We start from the raw sequence: 15,641 nt of genomic DNA, 5'->3' as shown, positions 1-15,641 counted from the left end.
GGTTGTGATTAGGTGATTTGATGTCCGGTTCAAGGCAACAGTGTGGGAAGAGGAAGTCCTGAGTTGGATCGAGTTTGTGTTGTGTTTTGAGTGTGGGGTTCAAACCAGAATGCAGTCTTACTAGACAGGTCTCTGCCAGGCAAAAACTGCCCATTTTTCCAATCAAGGTTTTCTCTGCTGATTTATGTACTTTGGAACATACCCTTTCAAATAAGCTTCTGGGCCACCCTGAATTTTGCCGCAAATCCAATATGGCAGCCAAAATCCAAGATGGCTGTCCCAGATATTTCAATGCACAGCAAACTTTTTCTGGTGCATTTTACACCCCATAAATGTATTACCAACAGATAGAAACATGATGACAAACTACACAAATATCATATTGGAATTGTTCTATGACGTCTCCTTGACGTTGAAATGACGTCATGGTCGACCGATCGATATCAGAAATTCAATGTACTGCAAACTCTTTTCTGGTACATTTTACACCCCATAAATGTATTACCAACAGAGAGAAACATGACGACAAACTACACAAATATCATATTGGAATTGTTCTATGACGTCTCCTTGACGTTGAAATGACGTCATGGTCGACCGATCGATATCAGAAATTCAATGTACTGCAAACTTTTTCTGGTGCATTTTACACCCCATAAATGTATTGCCAACAGATAGAAACATGATGACAAACTACACAAATATCATATTGGAATTGTTCTATGACGTCTCCTTGACGTTGAAATGACGTCATGGTCGACCGATCGATATCAGAAATTCAATGTACTGCAAACTCTTTTCTGGTACATTTTACACCCCATAAATGTATTACCAACAGATAGAAACAAGTCACTAAACTACCAGAATAACCCTTTATTTCTATTCTGTGACGTCTCCTTGACGTTGAAATGATGTCATAGCAATGCGATAGCCCCCATAATTTCAAATTTTATCAAACTTTATATTCTATAACCAATAATATAAAATCACCAGTCTAAGTCACTTTGGATTTACTATTTTCTACTGTATAAAAAGGTTTCAAGTTATTTATGTATTTCCCTGTCTCCATGGTCATATTTCCTCAGATTCCCTTTTATTTTAGAATCCTTAACATCAGGACAGGCAGGAAAGATTCCAGGATTCCTGAGAAGATTCAGCGAATCCACATTTGACTACAGATAAAGACAATGTCAGCTTTTGAACAGGTGTAAACTGTTGCACAATGGCATCTTCACCAATTTTGTGTTTAGAGAGTGATGAATTGCAGTTGTGTTGTCTGTGTAATGAACGTATCAACGAAGGTGAGCCATCTTCAAAGTTAACTCAGGATGGATTGCAGTCTATTCGAGCACTGGCAGAAAGATGGGTAAAAATTGACCAGAGTTTTTTTTTATTTTTTTTATTTTTTTTTTGTATACCTTGGTCGAGGCTCGTATGAGAGCTAACACACAACTCACAGCAAGGAGGCATGAGACAAGAGGGGCGGGAGTGGAAGGGACAAAACAGTGGGGAACAGACACATTAGGTGAACTGTGGAAGGGAGAGGGATGGGGATGGGACGGGGAACATGGTGAAGAGAAGATGGACATTACAGGGACTTTCAGGAAGGAAAGCAGGGGAATTGAAGGAAGTGGGCTTGGGTGGATTATCGGGGGTAGAAAAGATCGAGGATTTGGATGGGGGAAGATAAGAGGTGGTGGTGAACAGCTGTTTTGAAAGCCTGGAGGGAAGAATGGGAAAGAATAGAGTGAGGAAGTTTATTCCAAAGGCGGGAAAAAAGAGGAATGAAAGAGTGAAGATGGGCAGTGATTCGTGATTTTGGTAGTTTTACCAGAAGGGGGTTGTTGGCGGACCTTGAGCGCCCTGTGGAAATGTGGTGGGGACAAATCGCAGAGAGAGCAGGGGGGGCAAGGCTGGAGAGGAGTCGGTAGAAGACAGAAAGACCACCGACTAACCTGCGGTGATTGAGTGAGAGGCCCAAAGACTCAGCTTCATTGCAGGAGATGCCGATGATCTTAAATGCCCTGGTTTCGACAGCGTGAAGCCGAGAAAGGTGGGAGGCAGGAGCACCAGCCCAGAGGGGAGAGCAGTACTCCGTCAGGCTGTGGACAAAAGCTTTGTAAGTGGTCAGGAGCTCAAGAGGGCCGAGGAAGGACTTTGCACGACGGAGGATTCCCAGTCGGCGACTGGCTTTTGAGGTGAGGTTGGAAATGTGACTTTCCCAGGAAAGGTCATGGCAGATAGTGAGACCCAGAAGCTTGAAAGAAAAGACTTCTTCCAGAGGATTGTTGAGAAAGTGGATGGGGGGGTTTTGTAAACGGTCCTTTCGAAGAGACATAGTGAGAGTGTGAGATTTGTCTGGATTGAAAGACATGTTCCACGTGTTGGACCAGTTTGTGATTTTATCCAGATCTGCAGTGAGCGAAGAAGCTGCTGCTTGCCGGTCTGAGGGATGACAGATGGTACGGCAGAGGGTGGAGTCATCGGCAAAGGGAAATAGAGGATTTTCCAGAGAGTCCGAGAGATCATTGATGAAAACCAGAAAAAGAACAGGGCCCAGAACGCAACCTTGAGGAACTCCAGCCTGGACAGGAAGAGGGGATGAAAGAACTCCATTTAGGGCCACACGTTGACTGCGACAGGAGAGGAAGTCTGCGAGCCATGAGTGGAGATGGCCTTGAATACCATGGGAAGAGAGTTTGGTGAGTAGGGCAGGGTGCCAGACTGTGTCAAAAGCACGTGATATGTCCAGGGATACGGCTCGGATTTCCTGTCTGGTATTGAGGACCTCCACCCATTGATGGGAGAGCAGAAGTAGCATATCCAGGGTAGAGTGACCTGGTCTGAAACCAAATTGATGATTGGAAATCAAGCCATTGGAGAAGAGGAAGGATTTCATGTCTGAAGCAATGATAGATTCCATCACCTTGCTGATGATTGGGAGAAGGCTGATTGGTCTGTAGTTACAGGGATCTGTTTTTGCACCTTTTTTATGCAGGGCTTTTTTATGCAAGCTCTCCACCTTGTCAGGAGAAAAGGATACAGAGTCCAGGGACAGTTGGGTGCGACTGGGTAAAGTGGGTAGAGATAGTGATGGGTTTAGGACACAAGATTTAGCTGCAAACAACGAGTTTAGACATTCAGCTTTATCACGTGTGGAATCAGCAGTGCGGCCATTTGAGGTAAGCGAGGGGATGGAGGGGGAACATACACCAGAAACAGATTTGATTAAACGCCACCAGGATTTTGAGGAGGGAGAGAGGTTTGAGAGTTCAGACTTGAGATGAGAAAGATGTTGTTTTCTGGCTCTCCTGAGGGTAGATACACACTTGTTCCGAGCTTTGTGGAAAGAACTGAGATTGCCCTCAGTTGGGTTTGCTTTCTATGAGGCAAAGGCAAGTTGTTTCAGGACAACTGCCTCGCCACAAGCTTCAGTAAACCAAGGGCGGGAGGAAGGATAAGACAACTGAACACGAGAGGGGATAAATCTGTGCATGAGGGAGAGCAAGTTTCTTTGAAAGAATTTCCAAGATGAGTTGATGTTTGAGAAAGTAGTGATAGGAGACCAGTCTGTAAGTTTGATGGCTGCTCGGAGACCCTGCCAGTCGGCTTGAGTGAAATGCCAGACTCGACGGCGGTGAGGTGATTCTCTGATAACAGCCAGAGAGATGTCCACTTTAACAAGGGCGTGGTCAGAAGAACCAATTGGAGCGAAGGAAGAGCAGCAGATATTGTCAGGAAAATTTGTCAAAATCAGATCCAGAAGAGATGGAGTAGCATTGGTTGAGATCCGGGTCGGGAAGTTGACCGATTGAGTCAGTCCCAATGAGTCGCAGAAAGCTTTTGCTGAGGTGCCATGGCAGGTGAGAGAGGTACCCACACCTAGCCAACTGGCGTGATGACAATTGAAGTCACCACATAAGAGGAAGAGAGAGTTTGGATGAGAAGATAGAAGATGGTCCATGTTTTCGGATAGTGAGGTGTAGATGGAGTCATCACTGTTCGGTGGACGGTACAGTACACATATAAACATGAGGTGGGAGTGGAGGGGAAGCCGAAGCCAGAAGTATTCCTGGGGGTGTGGGGGAGTGAGAGCAGTGCATGGAGAGTGAGGAATAGAGTCTTTGATGAAGAGAGCAACACCTCCACCAGGACGAGGCTCAGGTCTGTCATACCGTAAGAGGGAGTAACCAGGGAGAGATACTTGGGAGTCAGACATGTCTTGGGAGAGGAAAGTTTCTGTGAGGCAGATAATGTCTGGTTTGTCAGTGGCAACCTGTATGGAAAGATCTGAAAGGTTTGAGCGAAGGCCCCGGATATTTGAGGTCCACACTTTTAATGAAGAGGTAGGGGAGGAGGCTTTGGGTGCAGGAGGTGGAGGGGAGGGGGAGGGTAGGACAAGGGACGAGGGGGGAGGTAAGGAGGGTTGCTGAAAGAGTATGGGGTATTGCAGAATAGCGAGGGCAGGGGCTGAATGAGGAGGAGAAAAGGCTCTGTGGTGCTGGGGGAGAGGGGGGACAAGAGACAAGGAAGAAGGCAGTTGAGGATTTGAGGAGGTGGAATGAAGAGATGGAGGTGAGAGGGCAGTGGAGAGAGGCAGGTTGGTGGATGAGAGGGGGGGCAACTTAGAGAAGGAAGAGTGAGGGTGATGAAAGGTGGGAGAAAGGTGAGGGGGGAATTTTTGAGAGGTGAGAGGGAGGCTTGGAGGGAGAAGAGTGGGATGGTTGCTTTGAGAGTGAGAGTGAGGGGTGAGGGAGGTGAGTTGGCACTGAAGTTGGAAAAAAAGAATGGTTGATGGAAAGCGAGCATCCATGGCAAACTGTGGTTTTTAAAAGTTTTAGGTCAGAGATGCGATTTAACACAATTCTTGAAGGATGCAATGAAGGCGAATTCAGAGAATGGAGAGAAGAAGCGCTGTAATAGTTGGATTTTTTAGGTAAGGAATGAAGGAGAGGTCGAAATGAGAGCAGTCTGTTAAAATAGAGGAAGAGTAGTGCATTCTGAAACAGTAAAGAGTACCACATGTGTGAGAGAGGAAGATGAAGCATTATAAGATCGTTTTGGTTGTTAATATTAATGTATGAGAGAGTTCAACAGATTAGGTCATGGAAGTGTAAAAAAAAAAAAATCGAGGAAGAAGACGAGGAGGAAGTTAAGATGATGAAGAAGAAGAAGCAGAATCGGGAGAAGGTGAGCGTGTTGTTGTTGGGTATATATATATATATATATATATATATATATATATATATATATATATATATATATATATATATATATATATATATATATATATATATATATATATATATACATATATATATATATATATATATATATTTTTTTTGGAGATAAGAAAGAGATTAGTTGGGAGAATGGGGAATGTTTGGAAAGTGGGGAGGATGAAAATTGAAGGTAATGGGGAGTATAGAAATTGAAGGTAATGGGGAGAAAAAAAACGAACAAACAAAAAAATAAACGATCGAACACCGAGTGGAACCGGTAGGCCTCAAACACCAGGTAAGAACGTCGACAAAAATACTCACAAAATAGGACGATTTTTGAAAGAAAACCGAACTAGGAACACACAGTAACATGTAGGTGAGAAAATTAAACAGTTAAAACGGGACAAATAACAACCGGAAACTTAACTTTGAGAACGTCAGCAGGGAGCCCCGAAGGAGACCTCTTGCCGCTCCAAAACCGGAACCGGAAGTCTGTACTCAGGTCTGTACTCAGGTCAGTCCGGAGTTTATGTACTCAGGCACCCTATGTTGAATTCCTGTCTGCTGCACAGCGTCTTTCTAGCGCAGGCCAGGATGTCTATGTTCATGAGAACTGCAGAATCACATTTCGAAACAGAATCACTCGAAAGGAAGCCCAGTCCAAAAAACTCCTGCCGTCGAGTTCAGGGACAACTGGTTCGCATGAGTCCAATGAAGATGTTGCTAATGCCCCCGTACAGGATATGTAGAGGGTCCCTTCCAATGAAGAAAATCTGTTTTATCTGCAATGTGCAAACAGCAGATGACAGCAAACCCTTCAATGGTGGTGGTCTAGGCCGATGTTCTGAGAAAAATACAGTATCAAAAATCCTGCAGGCTTGGGATGTGAAAATAAATGATGAAACTGACAAATTGCATGCTGCCACAAAAAGAATTGATGCAATTCTTAGTGGTGCGTCCTATGATGTTTTTGCAGCGGATGTGTATTGTCATAAGACTTGCTATGATAAGTTTACTTACACTTATGAGCGGAAGCTTCCAGCAGAGGATGGATTAGTTTTAGAGGTCATGGATGGCTTTTTCAAACTGCTCCAACACATGGTCATCAAGGATCTGAATGCCTATTTTCTGACAGAGTTAATTGATGATATAAAGGAGATGAGTGAAGAATATGATGTTAGGGACCCTCAGATTTCAAAAACATATACTTTGAAAAAATGCCTGACTGAGAGATTTGGAGATGCCATTGACTTTTACTTGCTGGGAAACCGGCTGGTCGTCCACTCTGGTGCGGTCAATCCACTTTCGTACTCTGCGGCTACATTACAAGGAAATGGACTTCGTGAATCTGATCAGACCAATGCATTTGCTAGGCTAATTCGTCGAAAACTTTCACAGAGGGAGGCTGTAAAATGGCCGTTAGAACCAGACGAACTGTTTACTCTACTTGATAGTCACAGACCACTCCACTGTATTTACAATGCCATTGCTTGGTCAATCAATCCCAGAAGGTCAACAAACACATTTGGATATGGCACTGCCTCTAGGGTTGAAGCCGAGAAAATTTCGGCCATAGCTGAAAGTTGGGAGAAACTGGTCAATGGTGAGCGTTCTCCAATAGGAGTTTCTATGAGTTTAACCATCCACAGGATAACAGGCAGCAAGGAAGCCACTCAACTCCTAAACCGATGTGGCATTGGAGTATCGTACACGGATGTTCGTGATATCAATAACATCTGGGCAAAGTTCATCTCGACGGAGCATAAGAGGATGCTTCCTCCAGGTTTTACCGCAGGGCAAAGTGTGCATATGACTTTTGATAACTCTGACGGGAAAAAACAGACTCAAACAGGAGCTCAAACCACCCACCATACAACTGGTACAATATTCCAGGCTGTCCGAGCAGATGATACCCTGACCAGTACTACCTCCAAACAGGAACAGTCCAGTCTAATTGACCAAGAGGAGCCAGACTATGGAACATTCAAAATCCCAAAGAAGAGAGCACCCCCTCCGTCGTTTCCTGACTTCAATGATGACTACAGAGATTCAAAACTTCTAGCTGATGCTTTGCAACGAAATATTGCGTGGGTTATTGTTGGTACAGTGGGTGATGATTGCCAAGAAGAATTATTTCCAGAGGTTGATAAAGATGTGCTAGGGCCTGTAGGTTCTTGGACTTCATTCATGAAAACTGTGACCGATTGCTCCACTACTAAGTGCAAGTTGGAGTATCTTCCTGTCGTTCCTTTGCCTCCAGCAGACAATGTGATTAAATGGTACATGGACATGATCGAACAGATAGCAGACGATCTTGAATTGGACTATATTTTTGCACATGCAGATGAGGCAATTAACAGCAAAATGTTGATCATTTCATGGCTAAATCAGGAGAGGTACAACAAAATCATACCACTCATGGGAGGATTCCACACCATTTTGGTTAACCTGAAAATTCTCTTCAAGAAGTATGGATGTCTTGGTTTTAAGGACTGGTGGGTAGATTCTGGAGCCATTGCTCAAGCGTTTGAGGGACGTCACTATGCACGAAGAATTCGTCTGCACAGACAGTCATTTGAGGCGCTACTGAGACACAGGATGAAAACACAAGATGTTGGTTCCAAAATGAATGAGACATCCAGAGAAGTGATCGCCAACCTCAGGAATGATCCAAGTCCAACAAACCTTCAATCACTCCTTGGGTTACCTGTTTTCAAGGAAATTTGTGCCACATTGATGCACTCAGAAGGAACACAGGCCAAGATGATGGTAGAGTATCTGAAGGATGTATCAGCGATGTTATGCCTTATAGCAGCCGTGAGGAAGAAAAGTATTGAAACACACCTTGCAGCAGAGCGAACGCTTCTTCCAAAGTGCTTTGCTTTTGGGCATGCCAACTATGCTAGATACCTGACATTCCAACACGTCAATCTGCAGAATGTAAAGATGAACCACAAGGATGCCTGGGATGACCTGGTGGAAAATGGATTCGGGGGATCTTTGTCTGGTGAACCTTTTTCGACAATCCATGGAGACTTGATCACTGAGATCACAATCAACAGAGAGGTGAAAGTTAGGGGTGGTCCAATGCAAGATGGTGACAGCACAAGCAAGCAGACAATAGATGCCTTCATAAAGACAATTCACCTTATGGCAAAGCTCAGAAAAACGCTGAAGGATAGGTTGGATATCCTAACCTCTTCATCTCACAAGGAAATAACTATAGGAGCAAGGAAACAGCATGAGAGAATGGTTCAGAGCCTCGTCATTCAATTGGACAAGTACTTTGACCCTTTTCTGATTGGTTCAACGCGTCAAATGAAAACTGGAGTGGAAATCGATCGAAGTATTGTTGGTGGATTGTTGTCATCATCCGAAGTAGGGGAGAAACGGTTCCAAGACTTCGTCAACCTCAGACTCAAGGCTACTGGAGAAGGCAGAATAAATTTCTTTGACAAAATTGTGAATCTCAGGATCAAAACGGGCCAAGAAAAGGTCAAGAAAGAGTCCAAGGCAGTGAACATTATCAAAGAGGATCGACAAGCATTTGGTGTAATGGTAGGAATGGCAACCTCCCCTGAAGAGGCGCATTCGCATCCCCTAACATCTGTACCACTCGCCCTTGCCACACCAGAGAGAGACCTCCGTCAAGGTTCGAAATCAGCGCTGCGAAACCACATTGTTGAGGAATCCTCTTCTGCCACAGAGGATCAACCACCAATTCGAGGAAACTGGCTGATTGATGGGATGGCAGCTGTAAGGTCAAAACCATCTCAACAAACATGGAGAGAATTCGCTGACATTTTATTGAAATTCTGCTTGCCACCAAGCCAGTCTAAGCCAAAACAGCTTGGAATCATATTTGATTCATACAGTACAGCCATAACAAAGCAGTTAACCTAACGGCGCCGAAGAACTTCTGGAAGAAGAATTCACATCAAAAGTCCAGAGCAGAGTATGCCCGGTGGCAATGATTGGGACTTATTTCTGCACAATTCCGAAAACAAGACAGAGCTGATTCAATTCCTCATTGGCTACTACAAGACCAATTCAGTCAGATCAAAACTAGGAATTTCACCGATTGTGACAGAAGAAGAGAAAACTTGGCTGATCACACAAACTGATGTTCAAAAGCTCGAATCCTGCAACCATCATGAAGCTGACACCCGGCTTGTTCTTCATGCAAGCAAGTCTGAAGATCCTGTTATCATCAGAGCTACTGACACAGACGTACTGGTCCTCCTGAGCTATGCCTATTCCATCTGTAAACCACCACATAACTGATTTATGAAGATTGACCATCGTTATGTTATTGTGAAGAAACTAACAAATCATTACTGGAGAAGGCAGAATAAATTTCAAAATTCTTCTGGCATATCACAGCATCACAGGATGTGACACAACATCATTCCCATTTCGCATTGGCAAGGTCAAGCCATGGAAGAAAATGTTGAAACAGGAAAAGTGCCATCTACTTTTGCAGCTGGGCAGATCCGACCAATCTGTTCAAGATGTCGAGAGTGCAAAAAGCTTCTTCAGAACTTGCATGTACTCTGGAATGGAACAAGAAAGCTTTGTTGGGACAAGGATCAGAATGTAAACAGCCAGAAGGTGAAATATAGTTGCAGCATCCTTCCAGATGAGAATAGCACCAAACAGCATCTGAAACGAAGTGACCTGCAGGCATGGCTATGGAACCAGTGTGTCTTAGGCAAAATATCGAATATCCTTCCATCACTGACAGAGGATGGGAAACTACTGAGGATGGTATTAAACCAGTCTGGTTCACCTGTCCACAACTACCTCCAACACTGGCAAAGACAAAGAGCAGGAAAAGATGAATTCAAGGTATTACTTAACTTCTCTGGATCTCTAAACAATGCAGTTCATCCCAATATAAGTTGCTCATAATTAGTCCAACCATGGTTAAATTAATTTGAAGTAAATAGTCGATGTTCCTCTTGCAGGTCTCACTGACTTTGATGCCGATGAAGATGATTCAACAACAGAAGAGAGAAGCCAGCTTCGATGGAAGAAGATAGACAGGACTACCAGCAGACAATCAGAAGACAGAGAGGTCTATTGTGGAAAAAGAAAAAAAGCCAGGTAAAATCTCAGAATACCCCTAAAGTGATGATTTAATCTCATTTCAATGTTGTGGGTTTGTGCATCCTACATATTATCCAAATTTAATTTTGCAGAGGGTTACATTGAGAGTGCCAGAGATGCCGATGCCCTCACAGAAGGAGGAAAGCCGCCTCCACAAAGAAAGAGGAAGACTACAAGCAACTCGGAAAATTTTACTGGCATTACCGACAGGATTAAAATCCATGGTAAGTAATTCAGAAGTGTCCATTTAATCAAAATGTTACTTTTTGTATTATTTCCTATTTCTGAATCCTGGATAAAATTTTGCTCATTCTTTTATAGGAGATGGTGCCAAGAAACAGCTGAAGAATCAGGAAGTGACGAGGAATACGAAGGAGATGGAGAAAGTTCTGAAACTGATGATGACATGGAAGAATGTTCTTCAGATAACTGCGGACTTGATTCTGACTTCGAGAGTGAAGACAGCGACATAGACCTTAGTGACTAAGAATTGAAAAGCATCTGTGCTTTTAGAACTGTGACTTTTTAAAACAATAACTAAGCATCTGGGATCATTGAGAGGGGATAGAAATACATTTCAATTCGTGTATTTTGTTGGACTAATCCCAAATAGCTTCTCTAACATTGAAATCTAGTATGGCACAGCGAGGAGAGGTCGCTGTACCTAATATGACGTCATTTTGCTGTCATTGAAAATATATGGACCAGTGATTAGAATACCACATTTCTATCTGATTTTAATGCATTCAAAATAAAAAGTTTGATAAAATTTGAAATGATGGGGGCTATCGCATTGCTAAGACATCATTTCGACATCAAGGAGATGTCACAGAATAGAAATAAAGGGTTATTCTGGTAGTTTAGTGACATGTTTCTATCTGTTGGTAATACATTTATGGGGTGTAAAATGCACCAGAAAAAAGTTTGCAGTACATTGAATTTCTGATATCGATCGGTCGACCATGACGTCATTTCAACGTCAAGGAGACGTCATAGAACAATTCCAATATGATATTTGTGTAGTTTGTCATCATGCTTCTATCTGTTGGCAATACATTTATGGGGTGTAAAATGCACCAGAAAAAAGTTTGCTGTGCATTGAAATATCTGGGGCAGCCATCTTGGATTTTGGCTGCCATATTGGATTTGCGGCAAAATTCAGGGTGGCCCAGAAGCTTATTTGAAAGGGTATGTTCCAAAGTACATAAATCAGCAGAGAAAACCTTGACTGGAAAAATGGGCAGTTTTTGCCTGGCAGAGACCTGTCTATACTGATGTTACTCTGGAGGAGCACGGAAGCTGCGCTTGTTCAGATGGATGGATTGTGGAATGTGGTTCAGTGAGTATTATATTTTTGTTTTGTTGTTGCAAAGCTGTAGTGGTGATGTGATTGTAAGTATATATATATTTTTTTTCTGAGACGTTGTGTTTGAAGGTGACATGTTTGAGAAGACATTGTAAGTTGCATTTTTGTGTGTGGGAAGAAGTGAGTACTTCAGCAAGTGTTGTCATGTTCTGATGTGTGGGTGGAATCGATGAAGTGTGTTCCTCTGATGGCAAACTAGTGATGGAGGGGAAGTACTTTTATTGTCCTCGCCGAAGGACAGGGTACCGTGTTTGGGTCCGTTGGTTTGTTACTTGCAAAATCGAAGATTTTCAAGTATATTGGTCAATCGATTTTGTTATTCGATCTGTCTGTCTGTCGTCAATCGCCTACAGGTGACAATTTAAAACCGAACTTCACGAAACTTCACAAAGTTGCAGATGTCGTCTCAACTGAAAAGCCGATTGATTTTGAAGTCAGAAGTCAAAGGTCATCTTGAGGTCAAGTTTCTAAAATCGTCATGTTTCGTCCGATTGCCTTGAATTCTTAACAGGATTTGCATATCGCATCACTGAATTGGGAAAGCAAATATTTTTGAGATTGAAAGGTCAAAGGTCAACTCGGTGTCAAACATCTAAAATCATCAAATTTCATCTGAAAAATCGTCAATTTTCATCAAATTGACTTAGGTGTTAAACAGCAATTGCAGTCCATCACTGAATTGGAAAAGCAACTACTTTTGAGGTCAAAAGTCAACGCGAAGTCAAACTTCTAAAATCATCAATTTCAATCTGAAAAATAATTAATTTTTATCCAATTTACCTGAGCTTTGATTAAGATTGTACATTTTAATCGATGCCTGGTGTTGGCTTAATGGTTAGGGTGGTGGGCTTGGGATCCGAGAATGGTTAGGGTGGTGGGCTTGGGATCCGAGAATGGTTAGGGTGGTGGGCTTGGGATCCGAGAATGGTTAGGGTGGTGGGCTTGGGATCCGAGAATGGTTAGGGTGGTGGGCTTGGGATCCGAGAATGGTTAGGGTGGTGGGCTTGGGATCCGAGAATGGTTAGGGTGGTGGGCTTGGGATCCGAGAATGGTTAGGGTGGTGGGCTTGGGATCCGAGAATGGTTAGGGTGGTGGGCTTGGGATCCGAGAATGGTTAGGGTGGTGGGCTTGGGATCCGAGAATGGTTAGGGTGGTGGGCTTGGGATCCGAGAATGGTTAGGGTGGTGGGCTTGGGATCCGAGAATGGTTAGGGTGGTGGGCTTGGGATCCGAGAATGGTTAGGGTGGTGGGCTTGGGATCCGAGAATGGTTAGGGTGGTGGGCTTGGGATCCGAGAATGGTTAGGGTGGTGGGCTTGGGATCCGAGAATGGTTAGGGTGGTGGGCTTGGGATCCGAGAATGGTTAGGGTGGTGGGCTTGGGATCCGAGAATGGTTAGGGTGGTGGGCTTGGGATCCGAGAATGGTTAGGGTGGTGGGCTTGGGATCCGAGAATGGTTAGGTGGTGGGCTTGGGATCCGAGAATGGTTAGGGTGGTGGGCTTGGGATCCGAGAATGGTTAGGTGGTGGGCTTGGGATCCGAGAATGGTTAGGGTGGTGGGCTTGGGATCCGAGAATGGTTAGGGTGGTGGGCTTGGGATCCGAGAATGGTTAGGGTGGTGGGCTTGGGATCCGAGAATGGTTAGGGTGGTGGGCTTGGGCCCCGACAATGGTCAGGGTGCCGGGCCTGGGCTCCGAGAATGGCTAGGGTGGTGGGCTTGGGATCCGAGAATGGTTAGGGTGGTGGGCTTGGGATCCGAGAATGGTTAGGGTGGTGGGCTTGGGATCCGAGAATGGTTAGGGTGGTGGGCTTGGGATCCGAGAATGGTTAGGGTGGTGGGCTTGGGATCCGAGAATGGTTAGGGTGGTGGGCTTGGGATCCGAGAATGGTTAGGGTGGTGGGCTTGGGATCCGAGAATGGTTAGGGTGGTGGGCTTGGGATCCGAGAATGGTTAGGGGCGTGGGCTTGGGATCCGAGAATGGTTATGGTGGTGGGCTTGGGATCCGAGAATGGTTAGGGTGGTGGGCTTGCAATCTAAGGATCCCGAGTTCAAATCCCACTTTAACAGCAGGTGGGGTTCACTCTGTTTGTCATCCCTCGGTGGTTGGCAAAATTAGTGCCAGCTTGCTGATATCCTGTGTCGGAGGGGTGACCTTTCCAGGATTGCATCCAATAGCCATGGAGACTGCTTAGGCAGCACCAATGCTCTGCACAGAGCATGGTCCCAATGGATGGATGGACGGATTTTAATCTTAATGAAATGGACAATTTGATGCATCTATGGCAACCTTTGGAACGGGGGGGGGGGGGATTTTTCAAGTATCGTGCTCTGCACGACATCTTTTTCTTGTTTGTTACTTGCAAAATTGAAGATTTTTCAAGTATATTGGTCAGTCTATTTTGTTATTCTGTCTGTCTGTCTATCAGTATGTTTATTGCCTCCAGGTCACAATTTTAAAGCAATCTTCATGAAACTTCACCGCATGGTAGAGTGCGTCGTAAGGAAGAAACATTGTTTTTGAGGTCAAAAGGTCAACATAGGCCAAAGGTCAAAAACTTAGGTGAGATTGCTAAAATCCTCAATTTTCATCCAATTGACTTGAAATTTCAAGAGGATTTATATTTTAGGTCACTGAATTCAACAAGCCAATTATTTGAGGTCAACATCGACCAAAAGGTCAACAACTAAGGTGGTATTTCTAACATCCTCAAATTTCATCTGATTGCCTTGAAATTTGAAGAGGATTTAAGTATTCTCTGAATACCATCTCGTTTTGGCTTATGTTTCATTTCACTTTCAATAGTATTTCAGGGGAAAAGGCTGGTCATATTGAACTCTGGACCATGTGGAAATGCTCATCTATGGTAGTTGAATTGAGCCATATTTTTGGTATTGTCACGCCAATGGGTCTCTCTCGCATCACCCGTCATGCCAGGAGCTTATGCTCCTCCTGCAGATCGCCGAGCTTAACAAATTCACACTGTGTTCAATGAAATATTCTTTACCATGTACAAAACCCCAAGGATTGCTCCAATCCGAGACCAAACTGGGTCACGCAAATCGAGGGAGGCAAAAGGCGGGGAAAACATCTCTAAACTTAAATTTTTTATTATAATGAATTATGACATGGGGATGGAGAAGACAACAGAACTTGGACAGATCTGGCATGCAAGGACAACAAATGGGGGAGGTGAGATAAGAAAAACCAAACTTATGTACAATAGGAAACATATAAAGGATAACCACCTCATGGCACCACTTACCAGACTTGCACACGATGAGCAATGGGAACAGGCGAGGGCTTGTGGCTGGCACGAGCTGGTTAGTACTCCACCACAATGGCGTTGTTGTGCGGGAAGGCACTGGACAGGTGAAGTGCATCTCGGGGAGCGATGGACCTATGGAAATGGCAATGAGGGAGTTGAGATGAAATAAACATCTCTTCCTCGAATGACAAAGCCAAGAGAGAGCAAATGTTGACGTCACCATGTGCAAAGCTCAAATGTCACGCGGCGTACGGCAATGACCCTCGTGAACTCTGGAACTGCTCCCATGCACAACTAGACCTTGTCATTAGCCACCCACTGATTGTGGGCGGGACCATCTTCTGGACCATCCTGCCTTGTGGTTACGGACCTGAACAAAAGCGTTCTGCCTTCTTCGAGGGTTCCGCAGAAGATTTCACAGCCATGGCTTCCATTGGCCTGCCAGACAAACATTTTGTCATGGTCCTTTCTCCGAAAGCACATTCTGCTTTCCAGTACATCTTTCGTATTAAATGCCTGGTACCACAAGACTTCACCTAGCCTCACCTGATCTAAAGGAGGTTTTACACAACAAACTTACCTGATGCCGTCTCAAAGTTAACACTCACTGCCTCCCAAGTGCATATTTTCCCTGTTACAAGAGTAACTAGAACGACACTTGGGAGAGCGCATACCTCCT

General features: G+C 44.3%; 1 pseudogene; it reads left to right on the top strand.

The window, feature by feature from the left end:
- Positions 1-1,222: 1,222 nt before the first annotated feature.
- LOC147016032 (uncharacterized) lies at positions 1,223-10,936 on the top strand (annotated as a pseudogene).
- Positions 10,937-15,641: the final 4,705 nt, after the last annotated feature.

This window comes from Eptatretus burgeri, chromosome 12 (genome assembly GCF_056783735.1).
Source record: "Eptatretus burgeri isolate ZD-2024b chromosome 12, Ebu_testis_v1, whole genome shotgun sequence".
In the NCBI taxonomy this organism is placed as follows: Eukaryota; Metazoa; Chordata; class Myxini; order Myxiniformes; family Myxinidae; genus Eptatretus; species Eptatretus burgeri.
Note: the sequence above shows the minus strand (reverse complement) of the source record. Positions and strands in the feature narration are given on the sequence as shown.